At 47.9% G+C, this 9,400-nt stretch overlaps 1 pseudogene; it reads left to right on the top strand.

Moving 5' to 3' along the window:
• The first annotated feature begins 2,907 nt into the window (after positions 1 to 2,907).
• On the top strand, positions 2,908 to 8,776 carry LOC102498284 (huntingtin-interacting protein K-like; annotated as a pseudogene).
• The last annotated feature ends 624 nt before the right edge of the window (positions 8,777 to 9,400 follow it).

Genomic DNA, 9,400 nt, shown 5'->3' with positions numbered 1-9,400 from the left:
CCTTGGTAATTCTGAAAAAAGCCCCATGGGAGAATAGAAAGTTGAGGTTGTTCACTGATTGTCTCTGAGGTCTCTCTTAGAGATCAGGCTCATTGAGCGGTGGTTAAAGCAGCTGGCTTCCATGTGACCAACAGCATAGTTCAAGTCCTAGAACTGACAGCATTAAACACACACCAGGTGTGCCCAAAATCCCCAAAGGAAGGACAAATGAGAAGGGATGGTAACGTGACCTCCCCCATACAGGTGCTTTCTCACGTTCCCTCTCTCTCTTTGTCACTCTGGCAAATGCACACACTCACTAGAAAAAAAATTTGTAAGTCAGATTTGGGACCAGTAGATGGCATAATGGCTAAATTGCTGGACTCCCATGTAGTGGACAACAGTTTGAGTCCTGGACCCAGTGTCTTAAACTCATGCTGGGCACATGTGCGTGTGTACCCAAGATCCTAAGAAGAGAATGGAGGAGAAAGGATTGTGGTGTGGCCCCCCCCCCGGGGGGTGATTTCTCACTTTCTGTCTCTCTGTCTCTCTCTGTCTTTCTGGCCAGCGCACATGCCCTATAGCGAAAAATCTCTCCAAAACTCAGATTTGTACTATCTTGTAAAATATGAGGAATTTTTGGGCAGATCCTGTGGCCTCGTGGTTAAGGTGGCTAGATCCCACATGACAGATCACGGTTCGAACCCTGGCTCTGGTGGCTTGAAAAACAGGCCAGACACATATATACGTGTGCCAAGCACCCCAATAGGATGGAGAAGTAGAGGAGAAGTGATTGTGATGTGACCATGCCCCATTGAGAGGTGCTTTCTCTCTCTGTGTCTGTCTGTGTGTCTCTCTCTGGCAAGTACATACACCCTCTGGCAATTAAAATAATTGCCCAAAAAGTATATATAATGATTTTAAAAATCTAGGCATAAATTCACAAGTCAGAAATCTATTCTATGTTCAGGTACAGCAGGCCCTGGAGGAGAGGCGCATGGAGGATGTGGTGACAGACTGCTCTGGCCTCCTGGAGCTGGGGGTGCTGTGAGCAGTCCCCACTGAAGGAGCCACAGAAGGCGCAGCTCGTGAGCATCAAGAAGGCCATCGGGGCTGTCACCTACTACTTGCAGCAGGCAGGCCCGGAAAAGCAGAAGAACCATCCAGGTTCGCTTCTGTGCATATCCTGGGTACCTGGCTGCCTGAGGAAGCCTCGTCCCTGTGTAAAGGAGTGTCCAACTGCTGTCCTTTTTTTTTTTTTTTGAGAGGTTTTCGCTATAGGATGCGTGCACTCGCCAGTCAGACAGAGAGAGACATAGAGACAGAAAGTGAGAAATCACCCCCCAGGAGGGATGGTCACGCTGCAATCCCTTCTCCTCCATTCTCCTCTCAGGATCTTAGGCATGCATGCACACACGCCCGGCGTGAGTTTTAAGCTACCGGGTCCGAGACGCGAACCACGGTTGACTACGTGGGAGTCCAGCGACATAGCCATTACGCTAACTGCTGCTTCCCCCAACTGCTGTCCTTACTCATCCACTATGCCAAGGCCCTCTTCGAGGAGGCCAATGACCTCGCCCAGCTGGTGGCCAGCCCCCCACTGTTATTGGCCAACTAAGTCTGGCTGCTTCTTCTCATAGTGAAACAAGAGGCAGAGGCTGGAGAGACAGGGAGTTTATTTCTGTAACCAGACACAGGAAGACCACAAGCACCATCAAACTGTCTCAGGAAATTTAACATGTTCTTGGTAGTTACAGGTACAAGGTATAAGCAGGTGCAGATCATTCCTCACTGTAATCCATCAGTCGACTGCTTTCCCTGAGTAATTACCTTGATTCCCATTTTACTTCAAAAACCCATCCCTGGTTTTTCATCTGATCATTCCTCAAACCAACCTGTCCCCATGATTCAGCACTTGGTCAGATTGCTCTGGTTAAAGGCTTCTTTTAATTTCAAAATGGAGGTGGGGGTGGACGAGGGCAGCAGGTGGCATAGTGGTTGAGATGCTGGACTCCCACAAGGCCAACCAAATTTGAGTCCTGGACCTGCTGGCTCGCTCTCACGCGCTCTCTCTCACACTTTCTGGTGAGCATATGTGTCCTATAGCAAATTAAAAAGGAAGTAATGATAAAATAAATAAAACAGAGTAAATAATTCTTTTTAAAAAATTGAAAATGGCTGCAGTCCTGCCTCATGCTGGCCTTCTTCACCAGGACCACCCCCAGGGCCCATCTGGCCTAGGGATGCGGTTTGCCTCCTTCTACCTGGCCCCAGCTGGTGCCCTCTGACCTTCAGAGATGTGCCCCGGGAGATCCTGATCAAGATCTGGCTTCTGCACAAGTGTTCCCGAGCTCACACCCCTTGCCACGACATCCCGGTGCTGCCCAACAGTGTGGAGTCGACCTATAGACTCGCTTCCCCATCTTCAACCTCAAGGTCACCACCCCAGGGCTAATCAAGTGTGACATCTGTGTCACACCTCTTATGAACACCCTGAACAGCAGGGACTGTTCCAGCTGCTAGGCAGGCCAACCCCAACTCCGTCCAGACTGAGATGGTGGCTGCCTGTCAGGCTGTCCTGGTGGAGTTGGCGTGGGCCAACCAGCTGTGCTGGAAGGTCATTAGGCTACAGACTGGTGAGGAGACAGACAGCCACCACCGCAAGGGTGCCCTGAAGCAGTGCCTGTCCAAGCCCTGAAGGCTGCACACTAGGCACAGACTGGGGATGGGCAGTGAAGGAGGAGAGAGAAAGCATCTTCCCTTATGCCCCCAAATGGAGCCCCCTCCCTGACACCCCTCCTAAAACACCCCAGCTCCTTGCCTTTTTCTAAGGGTGAGGGCAAAGGCGTGGGACCCATCCCTCACATGTAAAGGACAGCCTTCTGTTCCCACAGATCCCCATGGGGCAGAGGTGGCTTGGAAACCAACATGGTTGTCTCCCTGGGCCAGGAAAGGTTGGAGCAGCCCTCCCTGGGTGCTGCTCCAACCTTTTCTGGCCCCAGGGTAGGATAGGACTGCCTCTGCCCATGTTCCCTACCGACCAGGGCACAGGCAGTTGGGGGAACCAGCAGTTAACAGGGCACAGGCTTCCCCGTGCTGTGCTGCCCCACCCTCCGGCCCCCAGACTGTAGGGCGCAGCATCTGAGCAGCAGGTACCATCGTGGCCGAGCCTCTATCTAGTATTCTCTTGAAATTTTGGTCTTGTCCTCACGCTGGCCAATTACTGTCATTATAAATTGTGAGAAGGGATTTGGGGGCCACCCTGGCCTGATGAGTAAGGGGGCCAGATCCTACATAGCTGACCATGCAGTTCAAGTCTCAACCCTGGGGACTTGTAACACATGCCGGGTACACGTGCATGCATGCCCCAAATCCTGACAGGACGGAAAGGGAGAAGAGACTGTGGCATGACTATGCCCCATAGGGGAGCTTTTTTTCTTGCTCTCTCTCATTTCTCTCTCTGGGAAGTGCACATGCCCACTGGCAAAAAATTTAAAGAGAGAAGGGGTTTTGAAGCAAATGCACAAATGCAGTGAAAAAGAAGTAACGGGAAATTTGACCTGCTCTGGACAGCTCCCTACTAGGAGTTACTAAGTGAAGACACAGAAAGAACAGGTTCATGAGAGACCATTGTAAGTATCTCTTCCCAACTCTTCCCAGCTCTTCGAATCTGCCCCCTGATGGAAGGGGGCCGGTTGTCCTACAGGGCAGGAGAAGTTAGGGCACGGTGCATTCAGACTGGTGGGTTGAATTCAGCCATGGTAGAATAGCTACACCATGGAAATCCGCAAACACAGCCAACATGGCTCTCTTGTGGAAAGCGGGTATTGAACATTTGCCAGCATCCCTGAGAAAGGGGAAAGGTAAACAGACAGGGGCTAGGTCCCAGGCACCGTGTTAAACACAGGATGTATTACTTTATTAATGCCCCAAATAACTGTATAACTGTATTTATCTTCATTTCTTAGTGAGATTCAGAGAAAAGGAGTACTCCAGATTGCTAAAGTAGACAGTGCACACGGCCACACTCGCACCCTGTTCTATCTGGCTTGAAAGTCCATGTCCTTCCCTGCTTCAGGCTGCCGGTGACTTCCGAGCAGTCACAGGCACCCAGCAAGTATTTCGCCTCAGATTTAATTGACTGTGAAAACGACCGTGTCAGAAGAGTCCTTGTAAATGGCTTACTCATGACGACAGTGTGAAGTATAATCTTCAGAAGTTAAAAATATAACTTTTTTGGTAAAGATAGAATGAACATGTGTCTAGGATTTAAGCATCTCATTAAGTGGTGAGGGGAAAAGTGCCATGGAAAAGTTGATTTGAAGAGCATTTAAGGGAACCAGCAGTTAGCGCAATGGCTATGTCGCTGGACTCCCACGTAGTCGACCGCGGTTCGCGTCCCGGACCCGGTGGCTTAGAACTCATGCCCGGCACGTGTGCGTGCGTGCCCAAGATCCCGAGAGGAGAATAGAGGAGAAGGGATTGCGGCGTGACCATTCCCCCTGGTGGGTGATTTCTCGCTTTCTGTCTCTATGTCTCTCTCTGTCTGTCTGGCGAGCGCACGCGCCCTCTAGTGAAAACATCTCCAAAAAAAAAAAAAAGAGCATTTAAGGGTTTTTATAGATAATTTTTTAAATATTATTTAATTGTATTTATTCATTCATTTATTTTAATTTGTCCAGTGAGTGAGAGAGGGAAAGTGAGAAAGCAAGCCACCAGGTCCAGGACTCAAACCATGGTTGGCCATGTGGGAGTCTCTAGCACCTTAACCACCATGCCACCTGCTGGTCCTGGTATAGATCATTTAATAAAGAAATGTTTGAATAAATCTTCTAGTTTAGAAACAATACAAATTAATGTCTCACAAGGTAGTGAACCGTAACCTTTGGGATTATCTCTCCTGTTGGAGAGAAATCGTTTGTATCTTTATTGGCTATAAATTTACAAATCAATATAGCGCAAAGTCTCTAACTGATAGTAAATAGAAAAGTAAGGGGCCAGCAGATGGTGTAGCAGTTATGTCGCTAGACTCCCATGTAGTCCACCATGGTTCAAGTCCCAGACCAAGTGGCTTAAAATTCATGCCAGGTGTGTGTGCATGCCTGCATGCCCAAAATCCCGAGGGAGAATAGAGAAGAAGGGATTGAGGGGTGGCTCTGAGGTCTGTGTGTGTGGATTTCTTACTTTCTGTCTGTCTCTCTGACGAGTGCATGCATCCTATAGCAAAAATCTCTGTCTAAAAGAAAAAGTCAGGGGGCACTGACATAGCGACTGAAGGGGACATGGAGCTGGAGTTGGAGACGGAGACCAGTGGCCTGGAACGGCTTCCTGAGAAGCCACAAAAGTATGACAGTGGTGCAGCGGACTTGGAGCGTGTCACTGACTATGTGGAGGAAAAGGAAATTCAGAGTTCCAATCTGGAGACGGCCATGTCTGTCATTGGAGATAGAAGATCCTGGAAGCAGAAAGCCAAACAGGAGCAAGAGAAAGATCTGGCAAAAGCAACTATCACGAAGGAAGATCTGGACAGAGATGGAGATCTCTCGAGCAGCAGCAGAACGGAGCTTATGGGAACACATGGGCAACGTGGTAGAGGCTCTCATTGCTCTATCCTGCTCATGTGCAGTTTCTCACATAACTCACTGGGTTAATTAATTGCAATAAAGACTTTTTGTCTTTTCTTAAAAAATAAATGAACAAAAAAATTTTAAAAAGAAAAGAAAAGAAAAAGTCAGAAAATGGTAACTTCTCCTAAAAAACAAAAACAAAAACAAAAACAAATGATCCTTGGGAGAACTTTAAACAATGCACATGTGCCCTGTAGCAAATTAAAAAAAAAGAAAAAAGATAAATAAAAATTTTTAAAAGCCAGATCCTTAAGAAAAATAAGAGTAACAATAATAATCATTCTTACCCCATAGGTGGGTGTTAAGGAACCTGCAAGTTCATTTACCTGTCACTCAGTTTGCCAATATCAGAGACAAGGAAGTTTGCAAGGAAGGACAAGGCTGTAATCGGGAGAGTCCTCATTGAGGAGATGGCAGTAAATCTCAGATTTGCCCTAGAGGGTCTGAAGGGCTGGAACAGTTCGGGTGTGATGGGATCATGGGTTAATCTGTAACAGAATCAAGGCGCACAGAACAATGAGATAGGGTGAGGGGGGCATTGTGACACCTTCATCCAGTTTCCATCCTCAGGGCGTCAGGAAGTCTGGGGGTCCTTCCTTTGTCCTCAGGGTCATCTCTTTCTGATCACATCCATCACCTGATTCTTCTACTTAGAAACAACTGAGTTATATCTCATGACTAAGGAGGAAACGTCTCTGCTCCTGTTATTTATAAAGGTTAGCTAAAGAGGCCAACAAAATACACAGTCATGACTTCAGAGATTAATTTCCTGCACGGAGGATGTTCTGTCAACTCCTCGGGCACCACCAGGGCTGTGAGGGTTAAGTGAGTTACTATAGGTAGGATGCTCGGCATGATGTCTGGCCCAGCCACTGTGGTGCAGTGATAACACAGTTCCCTGCAATGCTGGAAGTCCTGTGGAAGACTATGGGTTTGGATTTCCTGATCCACCTGTGGGCATATGCCCAGGTGCCCAGGATCCTGAGGAGGTGAAGGGCTAGGGAAAGGGGTTCACGACATGACAAGATACTGTCAAGGATGCCCTCTTTGGAGGCGCACACACAATTGCACATGTATGTGGTATCGTTTCTAAAAGGAAAATACTATTTAAGAGAATCATCTGGAAAATTGGTGTAAAGGACAGAGGTTCGGCACTCTGCATTTCACACAGCCAACCCAGGTGGAGTGGACGAGGTGGTGGGTGGGTTATACTGGAGGACGCCCTACTCTGTGCTGACCCAGGAAGCTGAGGAGAGGGGGCCTTGCAAGGGAGGGGATCCTGGCAGAGCCATGGACCTGGCTATATGCTGGGAGAGCAGAGGTGAGGGGAAACGGGGAAAGGCATGTCTAGCCCAGGCACTCCTGACTCAGAAAAGGGCTTAGAGAGCCAGCCTGTGACCTGGTGGTTAGGAGAGATGAATCCCACATGGCTGACTGCCAAGTCCCAGAACCAGTGGCTGGGAGACATACTGGGCACATATGGTAAATGCCCAAATCCCCAAAGGAGGGAAAGATGGAGGAGAAGGGATTGCGGCATGACCATTCCCCATAACGGGTGCCTCCTCACTTTCTCTCTTTCTCTCTCCCAGATAAGTACACACCCTCTAGCAAAATTAAAGCAAATTGAAATAAATAAGGAGACTTCAAAGAAATTATGCCAATTTGGAATTTTGCTTTTCTACAGTCCTCCTTCCCCAACCCCCACAGAAATACTCTGCTCCTTGCCCAGAGCTCCCAGATTTTAATATTTAAAAGTTTGGGGGTGGGAGGGATCAGCCAGCAGGTGGTGTAGTGGTTAAGGTGTTGGACTCCCATATGGTCAACAACGGTTCAAGTACTTGACCTGGTGGCTTGTTTCCTCACTTCCTGTCTCTTTTTCTGTTTCTCTCTGGTCAAAATTTAAAATAGCAACAATAAATAAAATTAAATAAATAAATTTTTTTAAAAAGTTCTGAGGGGACCAGCAGATGGCATAATGATTACATTGCTGGACACCCATGTAGTCAAACCCCTGTTCCAGTCCTGGATCTGGTAACTTAAAACTCATACCAGGCACACATGCATGTGTGCCCAAGATCCCCAGAGAAGAAGGGAGAAGAAGGGACTGAGGCATGCTCAATCCCTCTAAGGGATGATTTCTCACTTTCTGTGTCTCTTTCTCTTTCTGTCTCTCCTGCAAGTATATGCACATTATAGCAAAAGTCCCCCAAAAAAAAAAGTTCTGGGGACCAGCAGATGGCATAATGGTTACATTGCTGGACTCCCATGTAGTTGACCGTAGTTCCAGTCCCGGACCCAGCAATTTGAAACACACCAGGCACATGCACATGTGTGTGTGTGTGCCCAGAATTCCAATAGGAAAATGGAAGAGAGGGATTGCAGCATGGCCATTTTCCCCATGGGAAGGGGGGGGGGTGATTTCTCACTTTCTCTCTGTCTCTCTCTGTTTTTCTAGCGAGTACACACACTCTATAGCAAAAATCTCTCATTAAAAAAAAAAAAAAATGTTCTGGGAGCCAGTAATTATGTTGCTGGACTCCCGCATGGCCAACCACGGTTCGAATCCTGGACCCAGTAGCTTGAAAATCATGCTGGGCACATGTGTGTGCATATGCCCAAGATTCCAGGAGGACATTGGAGGAGAAGGGATTGTGGTATGGCCATACCACCAAGGAGTTATTTCTCACTCCCCACCCCCCTTGCATTCTACGGCAAAAACCTCTAAAAAAAAAAAAAAAAAGTTCTGTAGTGAAATTTCAGAAACTCCCCCAAAGCACCTGAACATTAGCAGACAGTCTCTCCCATCCCCCACACTGCTGTTTTTAGAGCTTTCCCCCCAAAATTTCAAAGAGCCTTTCAAAAACCATCCAGCTAGGGGCAGGAGTGATGGGCACACCTGGAGAGCTCCTTGGAGACTCCTCAGAACGTGGTCGGTTCTGCTCACATCCTGTGTTCCCCCCAACAACCCGCTGCCACTGTAGGCCCTGTCCACATCCTGGTGATTTTTTTTAGGCCCTGTCAACATCCTGCGTAATATTCGAGGTGAATATTCCCATACTTTCTGGGGAGTCACCTACAAAGTCTACCTGCCATTAAATGAAGTGTGTGCCTTTATTTTCCTGCAACGGACGGATGAAACAACCCCACAGGGGGAGATCCGCACTAGTTAAGTGATTCCTAACTCCCTGTTGTCTCAGGCACTGCCTCAGGGGACCAAAGATTCTTGAAGGAAAAACTAAAGAATGTTTTTTCCCCAACCTGACCCAAACAAACCTACTTTGTTGCATGTTTTACATATTGGAGTATATGTTAATATTTTCTAAAGTTTGTGTTTAGGAATTTATTTTTCCCAAGAGCAAGAGAGACAGCCAGAAAGAGAGAGCACCCCAAATATTGTCTCAATATTGTGGCCTATCCCTCCTCCCAGGCTTCAGCCAGCCTCTCATGGGCCTGTGTGAGCCCAGAATACTCAGGGAGGTCTCTGGACTTGAACTGGGAATCTTCCCACACGGGATTGCTTCACAGAGTGTCGTGTTTCACTGCTGTACCACTGTCTGTCCCCCACTCATATTTTAGTGGGAAAAATGATACCTGCTAAATATGTGTAAGTCACTTGTTCCTGCCAACTGAAATAGAAATAGAAAAGAACCCTGTGGATGACAGGACACTCTGTCGCCTTGCTCACTCTCCTCCCGGGTTCTGTACCTGAGGGCAGATGCCCCGTAGGTACCTAGATATTCAAGTCTGGAGTTCTCGAGACAGTGAGTGCTCAGAAAGAGAGCACGAGGTGAGAA

This window comes from Tupaia chinensis, unplaced genomic scaffold (genome assembly GCF_000334495.1).
Source record: "Tupaia chinensis unplaced genomic scaffold, TupChi_1.0 Scaffold000074_1, whole genome shotgun sequence".
Lineage (NCBI taxonomy): Eukaryota > Metazoa > Chordata > Mammalia > Scandentia > Tupaiidae > Tupaia > Tupaia belangeri.
This window is presented reverse-complemented; position numbering and strand designations above follow the sequence as displayed.